Here is a 19,338-nt window from a genome sequence, read left to right as displayed (position 1 = left end):
TTTAAAGTTACTATATTTACATTCTTGGAAGCGAGATATCCTGCTAATAATAGACACATGAAGTTTGTTGCTTCATTTTCCTCGTAAAATTAGCTTTCTTCCATTAAAATTTACGGGATTTTTACTGTTAGGATGACAAAAAAAGAAAAGGGTACTTAGTAATTCACATTTTATGTCACCATTTTGACATTTATGTCGTAATTTTGGTCCCAAGATATTCTTTTCAATAAAATTTGAAGGGTAAAAAATCCCAAGTTTACTTTATTCACTCACAAGCAGCAATTCTTAAATGCAAATTGAGTGGGACAATCTGGTCTGCTCTGCATGCACTCAGCAACGCTTAACCACTTTTGCTCTCTCGCAAAAACTAATTGCACACACCGCCACCGAAGTGTCCGTCGGTTTTGCGTAATTAAGGCGAAGGGGCTCTGTCTCACTGCCCTGAAGGGACACTCCCGTGGTCGAGAGGGGATCAAAGCAGAGTTTGCAGATGCGTAAGCAAACGTCGAGTATCTGATGCAGACCTTGCGAGCCGGCTCTTCCTTTAATATTAATAGAGAGCAAAGTGTTATCTTTGGCCAGCATCTTTGCGCCGAGTGCAGATGCGAATCTGGCTGCGTCGGGGTCGGCCGGCCGGCCGATTTCAGCGTCATTAAACCATTGTTGCCGCGTGCACCAATTAAATAACGCTGCTGACACGGCGCAAAAGCTGCGCTCGTTCTGCCGGAAGAACAAGTTCTCGTTCGTGTTGGCTCCCGAGGGGGCAGTGCTCGCGCCGAGAACAAATTATCATTAGGCAAATGCCGCGCTGCTAATTGATTTAGGTGAGAAAGCAAACGGTGCGGAGTAATGGCTTGAGAGAGTGTTGATAGCCGAGAAAAATCCTAGCTATTAGTCACCAAGGCCGCAACATGGCGCCCAGGGAATACATATCGTGCATGAGAATGAACTAATGGCGCCTATTTTTCAACTGGCTGTCTCATGAAGCCAAAAACGGATTCACTTTGAAAAAAATGAGTCGGAGGGGAAATGTGAGACATAATATTGTTCTCTCCTACGTTAAGGTTGAGTTGTAAATTTCTGCTGTTTCTTCAAATGATCCGTAGACTCGAGAATTTAGAGGAAATTCGACACAATTAGTGTGAAAATTGGTTGAAGGATACGTAAATGCACTGCTTTCAAGTATATTTTAGCTTTTAATGAACCTTTGCAAATAAATAGAAACCCGGAAAATGACGCTTCACTCCATTTAATTAATTCGTAGGAGGAAGTCTACATGGGAATGCTAATTTCCTTCCTTCGCGTTTGTTGTATACGCCTGAATTTCCTGATTCTGTCTCTGGCAAATCTGTACTTGAACAAAAACTACCATCAGAAATTAAAACTTAATTTAACTATATGTTTAGAGACGCACACAGCCTTTAACCACAAAATGTGAAAAGCCCACATTGAATTTAAATTCAGGATTAACTTTAATCCAGTTGGATGATCTCCAAAAAAACATTCCACTTAACCACAAATGAATATTCCAAAACAGACTCCAAAATAAGACCTCCCCAATCGAGAAACTTTTGTCCAAAGCTCAGCACAGGAAACCCTGAGATTCCTTCTATTTCGGTACGGACGAGAGTGAAACATCCTAATTCATTAGTAATTTAAGTCGCTAGCGGGCGCGGATCAAAGGGCTGAAATAAATCCTTTGCCGTGGAAAGAACAGCGTCTGGAAGAGGAGATGCGCAGACTCATGGATAAATTAAAAGCAGCAGTGACCCAGCAGCCTCACCGACCGACGAGAGCGTGCAAATTTGTTCAGTCTGCATACAACACACACACTAGCTGCATAGGTACATGGAGCGAATGAGGAATTAAAATTGCCGCAAAACGAAGACGGCTGGTTTGTTGCCGAGGGTCATGCCTTTGATTCTGCGGGCTGCCTTCCTGCTCTGCTCGTCGTCACCACCGTGCTTCTGCGGCGTGAAGTGAGCCCGATTGCACGCCCGCCAAGCACACAGCCTCGCAACTTATTAAAGCGTGCATTCAAAAACATCAAGGGACTCTCTCTCTCTCTCTCTCTCTCGCTCTTAATAGGATCCAAACAATGTGTCGTCTGCATAAGGAGAGTCCGCCTGGCGTCCGTCCGTCCGTCGGGCCGTATGTTCCGCTTCCTCCAAAGTAGGCATGTAAGCCCGACAAACAGAGAGTCATTGTCTTTCGACGCTGCTAATTTGGTCCGTGCAATTTCGCCTCTCTGTTAGTTTGTTTTCGTCTGCGCCCGCCGAGAGCCGGGCGGGGATTTTCGTGGCCAAAGCTGCGACGCTCTCCCAAGTTGGAAAAGTTTTAATGCAGATTTATTTCGAATGATATGCTCCGTGAAAGGCTATTTCGGCCGCTCAAAGGGATCAATTTGCCCGGCTTTTTAATGCGGGACCTCCGCAAACTCGTAATAAAAAGGGAAATGTATTTGCCGAATATTGGTAGGGTGAGCCAATTGAATTACAAGTTTTGCTCGAGAGTCTTTTTCAGAGTGCTGTCTGGCTGAGGGAAGTTTCTTGTAAGCGTTATTTACAAGTGCCTGGGGATATTATTTGCTGGTTTTAGTATGAAAAGGGAAATGGTTTTAACGGTTCTTGGCTTTTGTGAGAGGGGAAATAATTTGAAAGCTAATTTGATTTAATGGACATACCTCGCCAGTCGAGATATCAAACTAACTTCTCGACTAATTAGGGTGCGCAATAAATTTAATTTACTTAGCAAATGTTCATAGACTTCATATCGGATAATTAGGAATGGGAAAATGCTTTGCTTGGAATTCCTCATTACGAAAGATGTAGCGAGCTTGTTAATAAACTGATTAAGAACTGCATAAAAAGAGTTGCTTTCTTTCTTTTCATCATGCTTTGCAAACATTGCCTCTTTGTTTTTAGACATGCTGTGTAATGCATTTGAAGTAAATTTTTATGTACAGCAAGTGCTAGAATTCCGTACAGCTGGGAAACGCGATTATTCATCGCACACTTTTTCCTCGACTCAATAGAGCAAATGGAAAAGCGCTTCGGATTGCCAACCCGTTTTTTCTCGCTGCACGGCGAAATGAGATTAGGCGCGCGCGAGTGTGTTGGGTTTTGCCTGCCTGTTGCTACAAACATACATAAGCAAATTCAGAGTGTGCCAGCCGCAACCAAGGCGTCTTTTAGCCTCTTTTTGCGCCGCCGACGATTCGCGCAGCACGCGACGATTACGCCGAATAAATACGTGCATAAACACATTGGCAGACGCGACAAAATGTGTTTGTTCAGTGAGCGTCGTCTCTCCTATAAGAGGTGCCACGGAAAGGCAAAGGGGGAAAACAAGTTTGTTTTTCTTGCCAGGCTCCACAGGACAGTCTGTTTTTTTTTGCACCACGGCTTCTGCAAGGCACAAACTTTGGCGCCTCCCACGGCCTCGATGTGCAGGGCTTTTGTCCTGATCCGATAAATTAATGATGCATGCTTCAGCATTTTTTGTTGTTATTCAAACGAGCAGGTGCCTCTGAAGCTTGTTTGTGCTCTTGTAATTAAAAATCTGATTACACGAGTAGCTTGTGAATAATCCGTTGATTGATTTTGTCAACCGATAAAAAATAAGAAGATAGTTACAAATTTTGCAATCCGTGACTTTTAAGAGAGGAAATTAACTTGATTTTAGCGTTTTTATTGTGTATATAACTGGTGAATCTGATTAGAATTTCAAATTGATAAATTAACATCAAACAAACACTGCCGGACAAATAAATCCATTGAATCGAAAGACACCGAGGTTTGACTGTTGATTTGGTCGCAATCACTATTTCCGCTTGTGAAAATTCCGCATCTCTGCAAGTCTGCAGTGAATCGATCGCACCGTGTGTGTGTGTGTGTGTGTGTGTGTTTGTGTGTTGCGCCGGTTGCATATGTGCACAAATGGAAGAAGACTTTAGAGAGCGAGTGCGATTGCGATTGGCCCAATTACCGCGGCCGAGTGGCCCATTGAATATTGCAAAACCTCTCGAGCCAGACTTCCGAGCAGATTGACTCTTCGCCCGTCAGAATGTCAATAAAACGGACGGCGGCGCGCGGCGTTTGCATTGCAAGATCACAAGTAGTGGAGTGTGTGTGCAGTCGAACACATTCAACGTCTAACTCGATTGCCGATCGCAGAGCAGAGAGCAGTCGCTCAGAAAAATTGCGCTGCTCTCAGCTGACAGCCAAATAAAACTCATTCTCTTCCCGATTAAATATACGCTTTGAAGGAGCAGAGTTGCGCTCGGTGGAAAATCAAATCTGATTGTTTGCGCAAGCGAGTTTTTGCGCGTCTATATCAACGAGAAGCACTGCAATTGCGAATGACACACAGTTGCTCTAAATTGCCGTGCTCGCTCTTGCGGCATTTCCAACTTTGTTTTCTTGTTTCAACATCTGCTGCAATATGATTGTGAGCTACTTTGCAGAAAAATTAATTTATATGAAATGATAAGGGCGTCTCGGTGAACTTCTAGTGTGTTTGCCCACGGCAATAAATTCAGGTGTCTTTGCAATCGTTTGATTAAAAATGAAATTAATTTGATCTTTCAAAAATATCCAAGAAGAGCTAGTTGTAAGTGATTCAAATGTATTCAGAAGAAAAAAATGCTAAACTGTTTAAGCAGCAAATTAAAAAAAATTCAACTTTCCTTTTTGTATATATCTTAATTTTTTGCTCTTTTTATCCCTGTCCCCTTAAAATTTTGAAAATGATATCCCACAAAGATTATTTAACTTTCATAAGAAAATCTCATTTCTTAAACGTTCCAAGCATAATCCCGATGATTTCCTGCCTTCATTACAAAATTATGAATTAATTTGATGGTGTAGAAGCAATGACTGAAGAGCCGTGTTGATAGAGAAGTTCAGGTGCAGTGGTGGTGCGGAAGTGGAGTGAAAAAATTGGGTCAAAAAGCGCAACATTTCCGTGATCCAATCTGCTAGCTTGTGGTTAGAGCAAAATAATTTACATTACTCAAAAATGCAATTACTGCGTTCGAGTCACGCAACGGCGCGGCAAGCACGATTTGAAATTTTAATGGAGCCGCGCGGTAGAGGCATGAATATTGCAGTTCATTATTCGCAACTTTTTTACTCGCCGCTCTGTCGGTCGGTGTGCATCCGTCCCGATGAATAATTCCAATCTCTCTAATAAGCCTCTGCATGACTGCAGTCTGCTGACGATAAACAAACTGGCATAAACACTGCATTTGCACTCCGAGACAAGCAAGCATTCAAATTGAGATAAATTCACGCGAAATGATATTCCCGCAGTGCAAATCTCCTTTGGGGAAATGGACTTTGTCGCTGATTGGATTCCGACTGCAGAGAAACATAACATTTTTTATATGTAAGCGCGGAATGAGCTGCTCTCTCTCATTTCCCCCGAGCTGCAAAAGCAGCCAGTCTTCCAAATCTCATTGAATCCGCGTTTTTCGTCACCGCACTTCTGATTCATCCGGCGCGCGCGCTGAATTCAGACAACTCGATCTCTGATAAAGCATTTTTGTGTCTTGGCATCTTTTCTCTCGCCGTGGGTGTGTTATTATTGACACATTGGTTTTCGGGTGACAGGCAGCCGGCTTTTTCCGCCACCACCCTTCGGCGTGCAGTCTATAAAAATGCAAATACATGCGCTGCCGTTGGCGGGGTGCACTCAACGGGCAGTGTAAAAAGTGAATAAATAGTAGGATAAATTAAACCCTGTATCATTATCATTGCATGAAATGTAAATAAAAATATGGGAGCAGAATCATAAATAATGAATTTTTATGCTCTATAAATTGCTTTTGGGTCCAATTTAATATACTTCAGTATCAATTATGAATATCAACAATATCAACAATTTTAAATATTTTTCATTATTCAAGCACAAGTTATTTACTACCAAAGACAGACATTTTTTTTTTGCTCTTTTTATCCCTGTCCGAGGACCGGAGGACCGAGAAGGGCGCGCACTGCACTAGCACGAATGCTGAAACCCGGGTCCCAATAACACCGCGAACGGATAACATGGGCGCACCAGGCCGCACAGGGACCCCGCCCACTCAAGGGCCACTTGCCTCCGCACCGAGGACTGCTTTGAAACGCTAGACATTCGTCCCGTGAAGCCAAATCACGCATGCTGGAAAGGTGCAAACCAGCAAGTAGCGAGTCGGCGCCGGTGCGCCTCCCAGCCCGTTGAGCAATTTGAGCAATTCGAGTCACTAAACTAACCACTTTTTGCCATTTCTGACATTGGGTAGCCAGTATTAGATCTCCCAACTGCTCAAATACCTCTCATTGCTTTGACACTCCTGAGAGTGCCTTAACAATGCGAGCCAACGGGCTGGTACATCCAATCTAATTGAAATGTAGATGAAATATTTTTTGAATTTAAATACAATCCAGAACCTAAAATTCAAATATCTTTGGGAGATTGAAAAGGGGTTGAAATGATGAAGACCGATGAATTCAGATGAAGAATTTGGTTGGTGTATTAGTTATAGTTGGAAATCCGTCGGACACTTAATCAAAAACCAGAACTGAAATTGTTTTACAATAATAAGTCATAAATTCTTTTGCTAACTGACGGTTGGACTCACCCCTTTGAATCGGGTTCTGCTCTATTAAACGAATCACGTCAGCACCGAGTGGCTGACGGACGAAAACTAAATTCTTATTTTAAAATCATCTTTCTGCTGTAAAACAATAATGCAAAATTACAATAATTCAAACCGCCGACAATTGTTGACTTCCAACAAAAAGCAGGACTGCGTTGTTGTACCGCTACATATCTAAAAAAACTAGTAAAAAATTTAAAAGTCAATATTGTTTCTTGTAAAAATTACACTTTCCTCTGTATTTACATGCATGGGCAATTAATTATTAAAAACCTGTTTGTGTATTTAACGAGACAAACAAAACAATTTGCACATGAAGTGGAAGGCCTAATGCGAAATTGCGTTTGTTTTCGTCCAGAGGGAGCAATTTTTTATTCACTGCCCTGCGGTTGCTTGCCGTGTCTGCGCTCTCTGGAGGAGCGTGTACACACAACGCAGCAGCGAGTACGCATTTCTCGCCGCCGCACTGAGGCGGTGAATACTGAATGCCGCCACCACATAAATAACCCCTCGGATATTATTTTTTAACTTTTGGCCTGTGTGTGTGTCGGCAATAACACTCCCGCATTTATAAATATTTCAGGGCAAATATGCCGGGGCCGGCGAGAGAAGGGCAAGGGCTGCAAGGAGTGCCGTTTTCAGCGCAATAATACGCGCGCGTGACGCTTTTAACAGCAGAAAAAAGTACGGAGCTCATTTCGGGGCCGAATTTCACGTCTCTCGAGCGTGTCATTTCGAGGGCCTCTCTGCGGCCGACGACTGCCGTCAATGAGGCTTGGGCGGGCGTGCATATTTCTCAACTTTCTGCATCGCCACTTGAGTAATGAAGAGCAGACGCAATTCTCTCTGCTCTGCTCTATGAACTTTCCGAGCACATCTAACTGACTGTATATTTGCTCCAACTTGATTCGCAGCGCGAAACCGCTATACGCAGATCCGAATTGAGCGCGTGCTTAACTGCTCCTCAAGTTTAATTGCTCTGATGAAAATCAAAATTCACTCAGTGCGACTAATTGGGTTCATCTCTTGATGTGCTCACAGATGATTCTGGAATTCTATTAGCGAAGGTAGAGTCTGAGTCTTCTCGTGTAATTGCGGGAGAATTGGATAGAATTCCATATAACTTAGAGCATTGTTTTACTGTGCCATTATTAATCATATTTAAATATAACGCCCCAATTCAATTTGATGAGAAATTCCTTTCAAATAAGAAAATTTCCCGGAGGTTTGTACCTCATTAAAAATTTATATACCAGGGCCCGAAAACACCACCATTTCACATCAAACCGGATTGGCTTTTAAGGCTGAAATTCCGAAAATTCATCTGAAACCCAACGGGATGATGTAAAAGAGGGAGGATATAATAAAATGAAGAAAAGAACCTTCCTCCTCTTCTTCTTCTTCTTTAGCATCGCGTTTTTAGCGTCTCTTTCTTTGCGTACGCGCAAACACGAAATTTGTCGCCGGCGGCGGGCATGAGGGTTGCCGGACGTAAATATTTCAGGCTGCTTTTTATTTAATCCGTCGCTGCTGCCTCAGCTCGAGGGCCGGGATAGGGGTGAAAAAATAAAGAACCCAGGCGGGAAAGGAGAATTTGTTTTGCTTCAGATGCACGCAGCACTCAGGAGATGCAGCTCTGCGCAAAAATTTACGCACGCCCGGTATAAAATAGCGATTTCCAGCGTGGCGAGAATTTTTATTGCCACTTGTTTTTATTTCCAGATAATGGAGCTGCATTATTTACCGGCGACGCCTTGTAGGAACGATCGCCCCCTGAAAGGCACGCGCGCTGAGAAATAGCTTGTGCGAATTGCGTCTGCGAAATTCTAAATATGTATTCGCAGAGTGCGGAGGCACGCGAAGCACGAGTTTTGCCACTTTTCTGCTCGTGCTTCATTCTGCCGCTTTGCATAAAACGGTGATAAAATGCATCCGCTGGACCATAAAGGCTTAAAATATATATTATTTCACGCAGGGGGTCGTAAGGGAGGAGGGCATTGCCTTGAAAGAAACTTACATTTGAGCAGTCTCTAAAAACTCACACAAATTCATTGTTATAGTCTCGGAACTGTAGCGTGGCAGAACAACCCCATCATATTCAAAAGAGTGTGATTTATGGCCGAGACTTAAATTGCAGCTCTGTTTGCATCTTTTGGACATTGTTATTAAAGAAGCAGAAGGAAAAACTACGTATATTTCTGGATTTTGCTGTCACTAAGATCAAAGTCCAAATTTTAATTTTCTCAGCTACATGGTGCTTAAATTATCTTAAAATCTATGCCAAGGAAATTTCTAGAAAACATTAATTGAGTTGTTTATATTTGCCTCAGATATTGACTGACAGATCCAATCAGAAACGTGTCCCAACTGCCTTGAGATAGAAATTACAGTTGCACAAAAAAAAAAACAGCAAAGCTTTTCTAACAAAGAAAAATAATTTGTAAGCCGAATAAACCATTTTTCATTGTTTTTTTAGTCTATTATTTTCTTTATTTACAAATCCAAAGCAAATTCGGTCCTGGGTTCACAAAGGCTAGCCAGCCGCCACAAAGTCGGCTTGTGAAATGCAAAGTTGGGCCGGTGCACACGCTCAAAGCGTCGAATCAATTTTGCATAAGCGACTGCGGGAAATTCGAGCATGAATATTTGACTTTACGAGCCAAAAGCCCAATTTGGCCGTGCAAAAATACCATTCTGCGGAGCGAGCAGTGCTGCTGCACAAATCTAATTTCACCTGCTCTCTTCATTCCCTTTTGTTTGCCAAAACGTCTACTTCTGACGGCAAATAATGGGCTACCAAGGCACACAAACTCTTTCTTTCACTCCCTTAAATATGCAAACAGCCCTTCTTTTGTGATCCGCTGGGCTGCGAACGAAACAGAGCAGTGTGTGGCCGAAGTGTTCTGTGCCGAGGATTAAAACTAACAAGTGGAAAAGGTCGCCAATTCATTACAGTGGCATCAAATTACTCGTCGGCTTTGCATTTAATCAGCAGCAAAATGGCATAAATTACAAATCGAGTTATGAAAGTCTAAGTGCAAGCGTTGGCATAAATATTTTAGCGCGGCTCGAGGGGGGCGAATGCTTCCCTATTCCCCGAACTGCCTGCTACTTGTTATTCTGCATGCGGACCACCATTATTTGTACAAAGGGGTTTTGTTATTTCGTGGCGGCGAGCTGCATAAAAATTTCAAGCGCCGCAAGCCACGGAACGGCTCTTTCTTGGCAAACGGGCGGTAATACCCGTTAATTGCGATTACTGCACTTGTCGAGTGTGGAGAACCCTCTCGGAATTGCATCAGCATATATCCATCACGAGAACAAAGCCGAAATATACCCCCCGGCCTGCAGCAACCCTGGTAATTAACTGGCTCTCGCGAGTTGCGCGTCGGTTTTGCGTTTTCACTGCTGCTGTTTGATCTCTGGGTTTAACCCTTGACTCTCGACGCCGGCCGTTCCAGCCTCAAGACGTTTTATTGGGTGATTACTGCGCCAAGCAGACCCATAAAAACGGCAGACCGGCGTCGAGCGCGTGCCTCTTAATAAAAATTCCTCGCTGATGAAAATGTGATAATATTATTTTCACCCTTCCCGACATTAATTACCTCCCATATCAAATGGAATTGGAATAAATTGCGTTCGCTCTTCAAATATTGGCTCTCCTTTCCTCACCGCGCGTGTGTTTGCTCTATAAATTATTCCTCCAAAAATCGAGCCTGTGCTGAACTTTGGCAGTGCTTTTGCGATAAAAAAGTCAAAATCGTTGGAAAAAACAACTCACGCCGAGAGAAAATTTTGTTCACATGGGGTTCTAAATCTCCTGTAGTGAATTATTCAGCATGTGTTTATTTCAAAAGGAAAAAGCAATATAATTTTTTGTTGACATGAGGTTTTTTTAGTTCCAGCCTTGCGTAAAAACTTTTCAATTTCACAGACGTGAAGCATCTGCCTCAATTTATTATAACTCTAATATAATGAGAGGAACAAATTAAACTTGATTAGATTTAGTAGCAAACAATGCACGGTCCTCAGGGCGTGGCCGTCTTCCGCTCACCCCATTTCCAATCGTCACCGCCAGCGGATCGTTTTAAATATTGAGCTGCAAAGGGGAGTGGTGAAATTCAATTTAAACAAAGCGGCAATACTTTCTCTTGCGAGCCTGGGTTAATCGAGCAGGACGATAAATGTTAGATGGAGCTGTCTCACGCGTGTCAATAGACCGTGGAGGAATTGGCCAAGATTGTCCATTCCCAGGAGCTTCGTGTCACCGCGACGCAAACATGCAGAAGCGGGCTGGACATAATTTATAGTAGGGACAGGCGGTGTTTCCCTCGAGAGACGGTGGTACACGTAGAGGAAAAAGCGCAAGATGCACATTTTCTTTCAGGCCGGACCAAAATCGATGGGGTTTCTTTTCAATTTGAGCCGGCAGCTGCTGATCCAGTCATTTCTGCCAAGCAACCGGGCAAGCACAAAGACGGGCGGCCATCAATTAATATTCAGAAATAGAGCGCCTTTCATCTCACCCGGGCGCTGCTTTTTATTAAAAAAGCCTTTCTCCATGTGATGTGCAGCAGCAGAGATGCTGGGCTGCGATTAAAGCACTGTATGTGTGTTTTCGCTCGGCTGCCGTGCGCCGCCTTAGCAGATTTAATTTTCCGCGCCACGCCACCCTTTTCAGTCAGCGCTTGTCTCGCGCGTATCTCTTTTTTCACTCCGCCGCTGCCGCCGCCGTTTTAAATTATCTGCAAACAAACGCGTCGAGTGCGCCAAAATTGATTTCGGGATTAGGCTGACTAGAGTGCGAGAAGGAGCGCGTTTACATGCCGAGACCGGATTAAGTAAAACATACGCTCTGGAAAAAGAGCAAATAATACTCGCTCGGGCGCACTACTCCCCTCGCACCCCATTTCAAAAGCTTAAATATTTCGGCAAAAATACTGCAGTGAAGTGGATTCCTCCGACGTTGAATTGTTCGCAAATAATAAAATGCTGGGATATTTTATTGCACAGTAAATGTAGAGGAAAATTTCTTGTCCTAGGTTAATATAAAATATAAAAAAATGTGTTGAAGCACTTTGCAGAAAACTCAATTTTATTTTAATTTGAGCTTTAAACTTAAGACATCTTTGCCTGACGAATGATATACTTCAATTTTAAATTAAATATATCCAGACAAAGGGTTTATCTCGAAACAATTTAATCTGCGCAAATAGAAAATAATCTTGTTTATACGCATGCTCTGTTTCAACGTAGATAATCCCAGCTGAAGAGCACTTAGATGCTAGTTTTAATCTCAAAACAATTTACTGTAAAGTCACGCATTCGTTTGAAGTTCTTCCTTCAGCTTGTCCAATATTATCCTGCTCCCATAATCCACGCACTCGCTTCTTTGAACCTCCCACTTTAAAATAGGAATTTGTGCGAAACGCTTTCTCGTCAGCAAAACATCCGGGTTTAATTCCAAGAGACAAATCGCACGGTGCCTCTTTCCCCTGTTGCTGTGCGCACTGCACTTTTTCTATTTTGCCTGGGTAAACAGAGCAAGTAATCTCCTCGAGCCCGGCTTGAATGCACCACTAGGAAACAGCTTCTGACTCTCAGCAGGCACGGTCATTCAAAAGAGGAGGAAAGAAGTCTTTTGCTGCGTGGCACACAAGTCTGGCTGATTGCGAAAGCGAGAGAGAGAAAGATTATAAAAAATGCACTGGGGACCGAACGGAACAAAGTGCGTGCGGCTATTTTGTGGGTGGTTCTGCAGTTTTTACTGCCTTTCGTTTCTATTGCGGCCCTCGCTGCGCGCCGTGTGTATATATTTCTTGCCGGGTGACAATCACACACCCCTTTACATGCGGGCAAAGGGGTGTTGTAGGAGGCCGTCGCGCGGTGCCGTGGATGAAGGAAGGAAGCCGTCTTGCAAGGGAGAAGTCGAGGGGATTCGCTTTTATATTCTCTTGTGCAGTAAGCAATTCTCATTGATCCCTAGCTCGCTCTCTCTGCGGCACGACTTCTTATTCGTCATCAAGAAGAGCAGAAAAAGAGATGCCCATTGTCTCTCCTGCTCTCCGCGAACAATGCCGTCCGAGCGGGCGGGCGGGCGAACGAACCCCTTGAACGACGACGAGAATTGCGCGTCTTCGGATCCAATATAAATTACGGTTGGCCGGGGCAGAAGCTGCTTCCACCAGAATTGCCATTATTTAATTCGTATAAGGAAGCGGAAATTATATAATAGCCGGAGTAGAGCGACGCTGGCTGGTTTGCCTCTTCGATGCATTTCGTTTAACCCAAATAATGAGCTTTGTTGCCGACTGGATTTTCCACCCCAACGAGTCAAGGGGCGCTTTGTTCAGGTAATTGGAAAAGTATACTGGTTTATTTGGTTTGAACTGTCTGTCTCTCAGCAAATTGGTGTTTTATTCTTCTGTCCACTCCAAAACCTGTTATTGTTACAGACTAGTACGGTAGCTTAAAGTTTTTGACAGGAATTACAATGGAACTGTTTTTTTCAATTAGTTCTCAACAGACATGAGTTATCTATTTTATTCTATCTTCTGCTATATAAGGCTAAATACATATCTACATATACATTTTGTTTTTAAGCGTCGTTGCTCAACCGAAAAATCTCCGTTTATTCTTAATCTTTTACCGCATTCACGATTCAATATAAATGCTAGATTTACATTCATGTCTTTGAGATAGTTTCTATAATGTTTTTTGCTGTCGTTTTCCTTTCCTGCTGTATATAAATGCACTCTGGAAACCCCCATTGAAACTGTCAAATTGAATTATTAGTGAATGGCATCCGAAAACCATCAACTCTAAACCCACTCGTCCTCTTGGGCAACTCAGGTTTGAATGGTACATATAAGCAAAATCCCAAGGCAAATCCTTCGCCTAAGCCACCGTCGTCGAAAGGAAAAGTTGATCTGCGTCGTTGGGAATCGGGTGTCAATCGATTACTGGGATCGAGCTAGGCAACAAGCACGACAGATGCGTCGTGCTCGTTGCATAAGCACTGCCTCTCGCTTTCAATTTACTCGACACACATCTGATTCCGATTTATACGCCATGCGACGGCGGCGAAGACAGCTCCCGACGCGCAATTTTCCCGTATACGCCGTCCATCCAAGACGCTCGTAATGAGGTCATTTAATTGCAAATCCCTGTCGTTGAATTAATTAGGGAGCGTAAAAAACGAGACTGCACAACACACGCGATTGGCGGGCTCGCAGGATCATGAAAATTTTATGGTCTTTATGATGAGCAGTGTAAATACATTAATTTTACGGCGACGAGGGCGATGATTCCCCTCGCTAGTCACATGCTACGCGGCTTTTTGTGCTGGGGAATGCGCGCACAGCCGCGACAGCTCATAGTCGTCGCAATTGTTAATTGCATTATCGATTATTCCAAGCCGCGGTTGGCGAGGGTGGCAAGTAGACAAACACCGAGATCAAAGGCAGTTTTCAAAACATAGTCAGGAATTGGGCAAACACGTGCTTTTTGTTCGGCCGCGGAGAGATGCTTGTGAAGTGCAAATGAATAGGCGTCTGGCCCCACGGGACGAAGAAAAATATAATGAATTCATCGAAAACCACGAAACCGCATTTCCGTTCGGCGTTATAAGAGCGTAAAAAAGTTTGGGCCGCTAAAATTGCTGTGTGCGCGGCGGCCACACAAAAACTGTTTTCCGCGCCACTAGCCACGACTCGGCAAGTTTTTTCGCGAGTGCGGCCGAAAATAACGCTGGTTTGTGATCCAGGCCGTGCCATAAATAAAAGAGAGATCTCTTTTGATCGGGAGACAAAAATATTGCGGCAATTAACTTCTTGTCTTTGTGGGGAGCAGACAAAGTTGGAAATGACGCGAGCGCGGGGCTTGGCGAGAGATTATTTCTTGATGAAGCATTTGTCTGCGCTCATACTGTCGTCTCATCCCCCTCCGTCTCGTAAACAACCCCTGGCCCTGGCACGCACGAGCGAGATGCCGCGCCGAAAGGTCAGCAGCGCAGGCCGAAAATCCGACGACAAACAACGGCCGAAAAGCAGTCAGTTATGCGGATGAGTTCACGTGCGCGCTTCTTCTGCAAACACAGCGCGCAGGAGAGAGTGTCTCTGACTCACACCATCCCCAGTAGCCGATCTCAATTAGATGGGCAAACATTGCGCCTGCATACAGAGATCGGCACCGAGCGGCCATTGATATATTGGCTTGGAGTGGGGGCGAAACTAAAAATTTGATCGGAGGAGTTGCTCAGGAAAATTCGCTGATATTTTCAAGCTTACTGAAAAAAGAAAAATGTTTGAAACTTCAGGAAGCTAAATGTTGAATAGTTACCCTGTAAAAATCTATCTTAAAGAGGCTGCCAAACCCTTGAAAATCCTTGTTGTCTATGCATAAAACCAATCCCTAAGGATTCACAATTAGTTGAAACTAAAACTGCCTACTGTAAATTCTGGAGAAAAGTGGCAGAAAGGTTAGCATGCTTTTTAAATGGCGAGGATTGTCTCTCTACTTTAGCTGTCAAAGTTACATTCAAATATCAATGAAAATGACACAGCTTGCCGGACCGAACGTGTTTCAGGCCCGAAGCGTGGTGTTAGCGAGTTGCACTCTGCATTTCGCCAAAGCTAACAAAGGCGGGATGCAACCATCGGAGCGAGCGAATCGGGTGGGTGGTGGGTTTCGCATGCTGCCGGTGGCGCAGTTACTACTTGCAACTCGGCTGGCGCGTGTGATTGAATTGTGACAGCTGTGGCGTATGGCGCTGCAAAGGCCATACATAAGAAATAAAAGACGGAGGCGCCGTTCGCCCGTTCTTGCTGCTAGTGTTTGATATAAAAAAGCCTCAGCTGCCGACGAAATAGATATATACATACCACTGGCTCCGGGAAAGCGTCGGGCAGAGGGAAAAAATAGTTTGGCCGTAAATTGTGTGTGCGGCTGTGCCGGCGAGGCGCGTTTAATTGCCACTTTTATTTGCTTTAGCAGATGTGTCTCGAGCCGAAAAATATCTATCTCGCGCGCCACGACGAGTGGAAAAACACTACTCTGATACATATTTGTTTACTTTTCGGTCCCACGATCACCGCTGGCGTTCGAGAGAGAGATGTGAAAGCGATAAGGAGCGGGGAAAAATGAGTGTTTCGCCGAGCAAGTATTTGGAAAGGATGCGCCATTGCTCGTTTCTCGTGTGTTTTGTGGCCGCCAGCTGCACTTTACGACCACTCGTGTGGTTTCCTACCGATAATTTTCTCACCTCCACCTCCACGACACTTCATTTTGAGGAATAAGCAACGGTTTTCGAAGGCTCACCTGTGAACAGAAAAATTCATGCGTCATTAGTTTTAGCTGCTGAAGCGAGAAATATTTTTTAAACATGAGAATTTATATGATCCCACATTGCTTTGGAAATGTTGGCACGTATTTTAACAAACAAAAAACATTAATAAAAACAGTCGCAATCGATCTGCGAAGTTCCAGGGAGACAAATTTTGAGTTGGCACATGTTGCACGAGTCTCGTTTCTATTGTTATTAGTCACGCCATCTGCAGACATCGCGTCTCCTGCGGACAATGAAAATGATATTTTCCGTCGGACGCGGGAAACCACCCCAAATCACATCATCGGTTATCGCGAAATGAATCATACACGCCAGATGCATTTAATTCCGCTAATGGCCTAATCCGTCGAAAAATCCAGCCACGCCGATATATGTATAAACGTTTGCATTCAGCGTCGACGGGGGCAAAAAAATAGCGCGCACACAATATACAATATTTCGCCGGCCCAAAAGCGAACACAAAGAGAACGAAAATATAAATCGTGCCGGGTTCGGCGTGCGCACCCGCGTTTTCGGAGCAAAAGCCGGCTCGTTGTACTGGCAGCCCACAGCAAAGTGCACGGCATTAAATTTCTGCATGAGTGCGCGCCGGAGTGGCTGCCTCTCTCTCTCTCTGTAAATACGAGTAAACGGCGGCGAAGCAACAATACATAAATAATAAGCCTGATGTGCACTTTTATTTCTCTCGCCCTGATCGGATCGCGGGGCGAGTGGAAAAAGGGCGGGGCAGTGCAAAAAGCGCCGCACCACCAACTTTGGAAAAGTTGAAATGAGAAGGCGAAAGTTTCGCCATTCTCTCTCTGCCGGCGGAAGATGTATGTGATGTTGAAATATGTTCCTAGTTTGTCAGGAGTTATACGGGCTGGGTGGAAGTGTCCAAACTCGAGAAGCAGAGAGAATAAACAAACGCGACGAGAGAAACAACCGAGCCTGTGAATTGTAGATGTATGAAAAATAAATGTTGATGGATGATGCCCGAGCGAAATTACGTTCCCTAATCAGGCGAGTTAGATTAAAATGCTCATTCGAGTGAGAAATCGGATTTGGCGGTATGGCAGTCATCGAGAATAAATATTGAGGCTTTTTTCGTATAAATAATGATGAGGAAAGATTTATTTGTTCTAGAAAGTTTATTTTGGTGCCGATGAAAAAAGAGAAAACTATCAACAAAGAAATTTCACTGAATAATCAATCAGTAACGTATCTTTCAAGCTTGGCATGTAATAATTCTTGCTAAAACTAACTTTTTGTGAATAATCAAATCAATAATAAAATTGAAATTTTAATTAATTGTCCTTGACCTAGCAATAACTGACATGGAGCGCATTTTTCGGTTATTTTACTGTTGATTGATGCCAATGAAGGCAGAAACACACGAGGTTATCATTACTGTAAAAATAAATTAAATAATGCATCTTCCTCGGTTTATAACTGGCTGTTTATTTTTCCGCTTTTCTACACAGAAGGAGCAGGAGATTTCTTGATAAACATGGAAAAATAAACAGCTCTCTACACGCCGAGGAAGCTACATTTAATTTATTCAGGCATATTTTAATGTATGAATCGAAATAAATCTCAACACTTAATTGCACCACAAATTATGAAAAATTTTATGTACTCTCAACACCCCGATTGTGTAAGAAATAAACTCTGAAACGATCAAGTCATTTTTTTGCTAGCCTCTACTGTTGATTTTTATTTAAACTGACAATACGTAATTAAAAAATATGGTCAATTCCAGAAATGGTGTCCTTAAATTCATGTTCTGGTTGATTGCTTTCATATCATTGATAAAGACGAAATCAGGAGAAAATTAGCAAAAATTTACTAGTTTGACCGCAAAAACGACTGTTTTTCTTGGAAATTTTCTTGTAATTTCTTACATTCAATGGTATAAAAAGTGTGGGAAAGTGGATTGAGCTATTTTTATTGAACGACGTCAGCAAAATATCAGCTGTCAGCCTTATCTATTCTAAATTTTCCCGGAAGGATAGACCAATTAGAGACGGGTTCATTGGACAACATTTCAATTTCAGGCTTAATTCAAGATAACCAACGATCCTTATATTATATAAGTGTTTAAATTCTGACTAATATTATTTTAAGCTTGGTAAAGCTTGATTGAAAATTCTGATTTGTTCGTTTTACGTGGAGTTCTCGACCTGCAATGTCATTACGGAATGTAAACATGGCTACTGTGTCAACTCGATTTTCCCAGAGTGTCCGCTCATCCAATATTCAGCAAGTATGACCAAAAACAGCACATACAATACTCATTGAGCGCTGCAGCGCATATTTGCACACTCCCCGTGGCCGCACCTTATCGCACACATTACGAGTATTTCGGCGGCGGCACACACGGCCGCGCGGCTCATTGTGCCTCGGCGATAATGACACACCCCGCTGCGAACACGGGGTAAACAGACTGCACACGAGGGGTGTAAGCAAGGTATGGATTATTACGCGGGGCGGCTAAGGAGGGCTAAAGAGACGCGACGACAGCTGTTTTTCTGGCCTATCAGCCGCGCGAATGCTCATTACGAAAGCGCCGCTCAGGCTCGGATGCGTCGGCACAATGCAGCCTGCTAAACGGCAAAAACACGCTGCTTTGTGTTTTGCCGGCACTACAAGGCAGCCAGATCATCTCGTGCGCGCGCGGGGAGCATCGCTTTTTGTGCCCCCGTCCGTAACTTTTACGCCCGACGAGATAAAACGCACGCAGAGTTAGCAGGGGAGATAAAAATTTCGATGCCGCTGCACCTTTGCACCGAATTTCAATTTCAAAGGCGAGCCAATTTTCGTCCTGAATAGCCGCGTAATGGCAAAATGAAGTACGCATGCACTCTTCATATCGGCGCCGCGGGCGTGCATTATTAATACCGCAAGGGACTAGTTTACTGCTAACTGCCGTTCGGAGGCCGCGCGCACCAAATGACCAAAATGACAGCAGAACTGATTTTTGAAATTGAGCTGCCTGTCATTCATTTGCCAATTGCTCTTTTTGGATTCATTGGTGATTTTTTTAGCATGAATATGAGCTCATTGTTTGCTCCCTCATTGTTGTCAGCCTCAACCCCCTGTCACACGCGGGGGAAACAAACGTGGACGCGAAAGTCGCAATTTATACAAAAATGAAATCATCCAATGACTGAATTGTTTACACAATTTTAATGAGATCAGTCATAAAATATTTCATGTCATTCCTTTCTGGAAAAAAGTTATTGGTTGCAAATGTTGCAGTGATTCTTGGCGAGAAAAACAAATAATCCATTATCACCATCATAGGACGCAGAAACTTTCTAGACGAGAGTATCCAACTCTGCGTTTTATTACTAGAATTATTGCACAGAAG

General features: G+C 43.5%; 1 protein-coding gene across 5 annotated transcripts in view; it reads right to left on the bottom strand.

Annotated features, from left to right (window-relative positions):
* The window catches only part of Fas2 (fasciclin 2), an 84,952-nt gene that overhangs the window by 41,690 nt on the left and 23,924 nt on the right, over positions 1–19,338 (bottom strand). The gene's annotated exons all lie outside the window — the stretch shown is intronic.

Source organism: Cloeon dipterum, chromosome 4, assembly GCF_949628265.1.
Source record: "Cloeon dipterum chromosome 4, ieCloDipt1.1, whole genome shotgun sequence".
NCBI classification, from domain to species: Eukaryota; Metazoa; Arthropoda; class Insecta; order Ephemeroptera; family Baetidae; genus Cloeon; species Cloeon dipterum.
The sequence above is the reverse complement of the archived record's forward strand: the minus strand, read 5'-3'. Positions and strand labels throughout refer to the sequence as shown.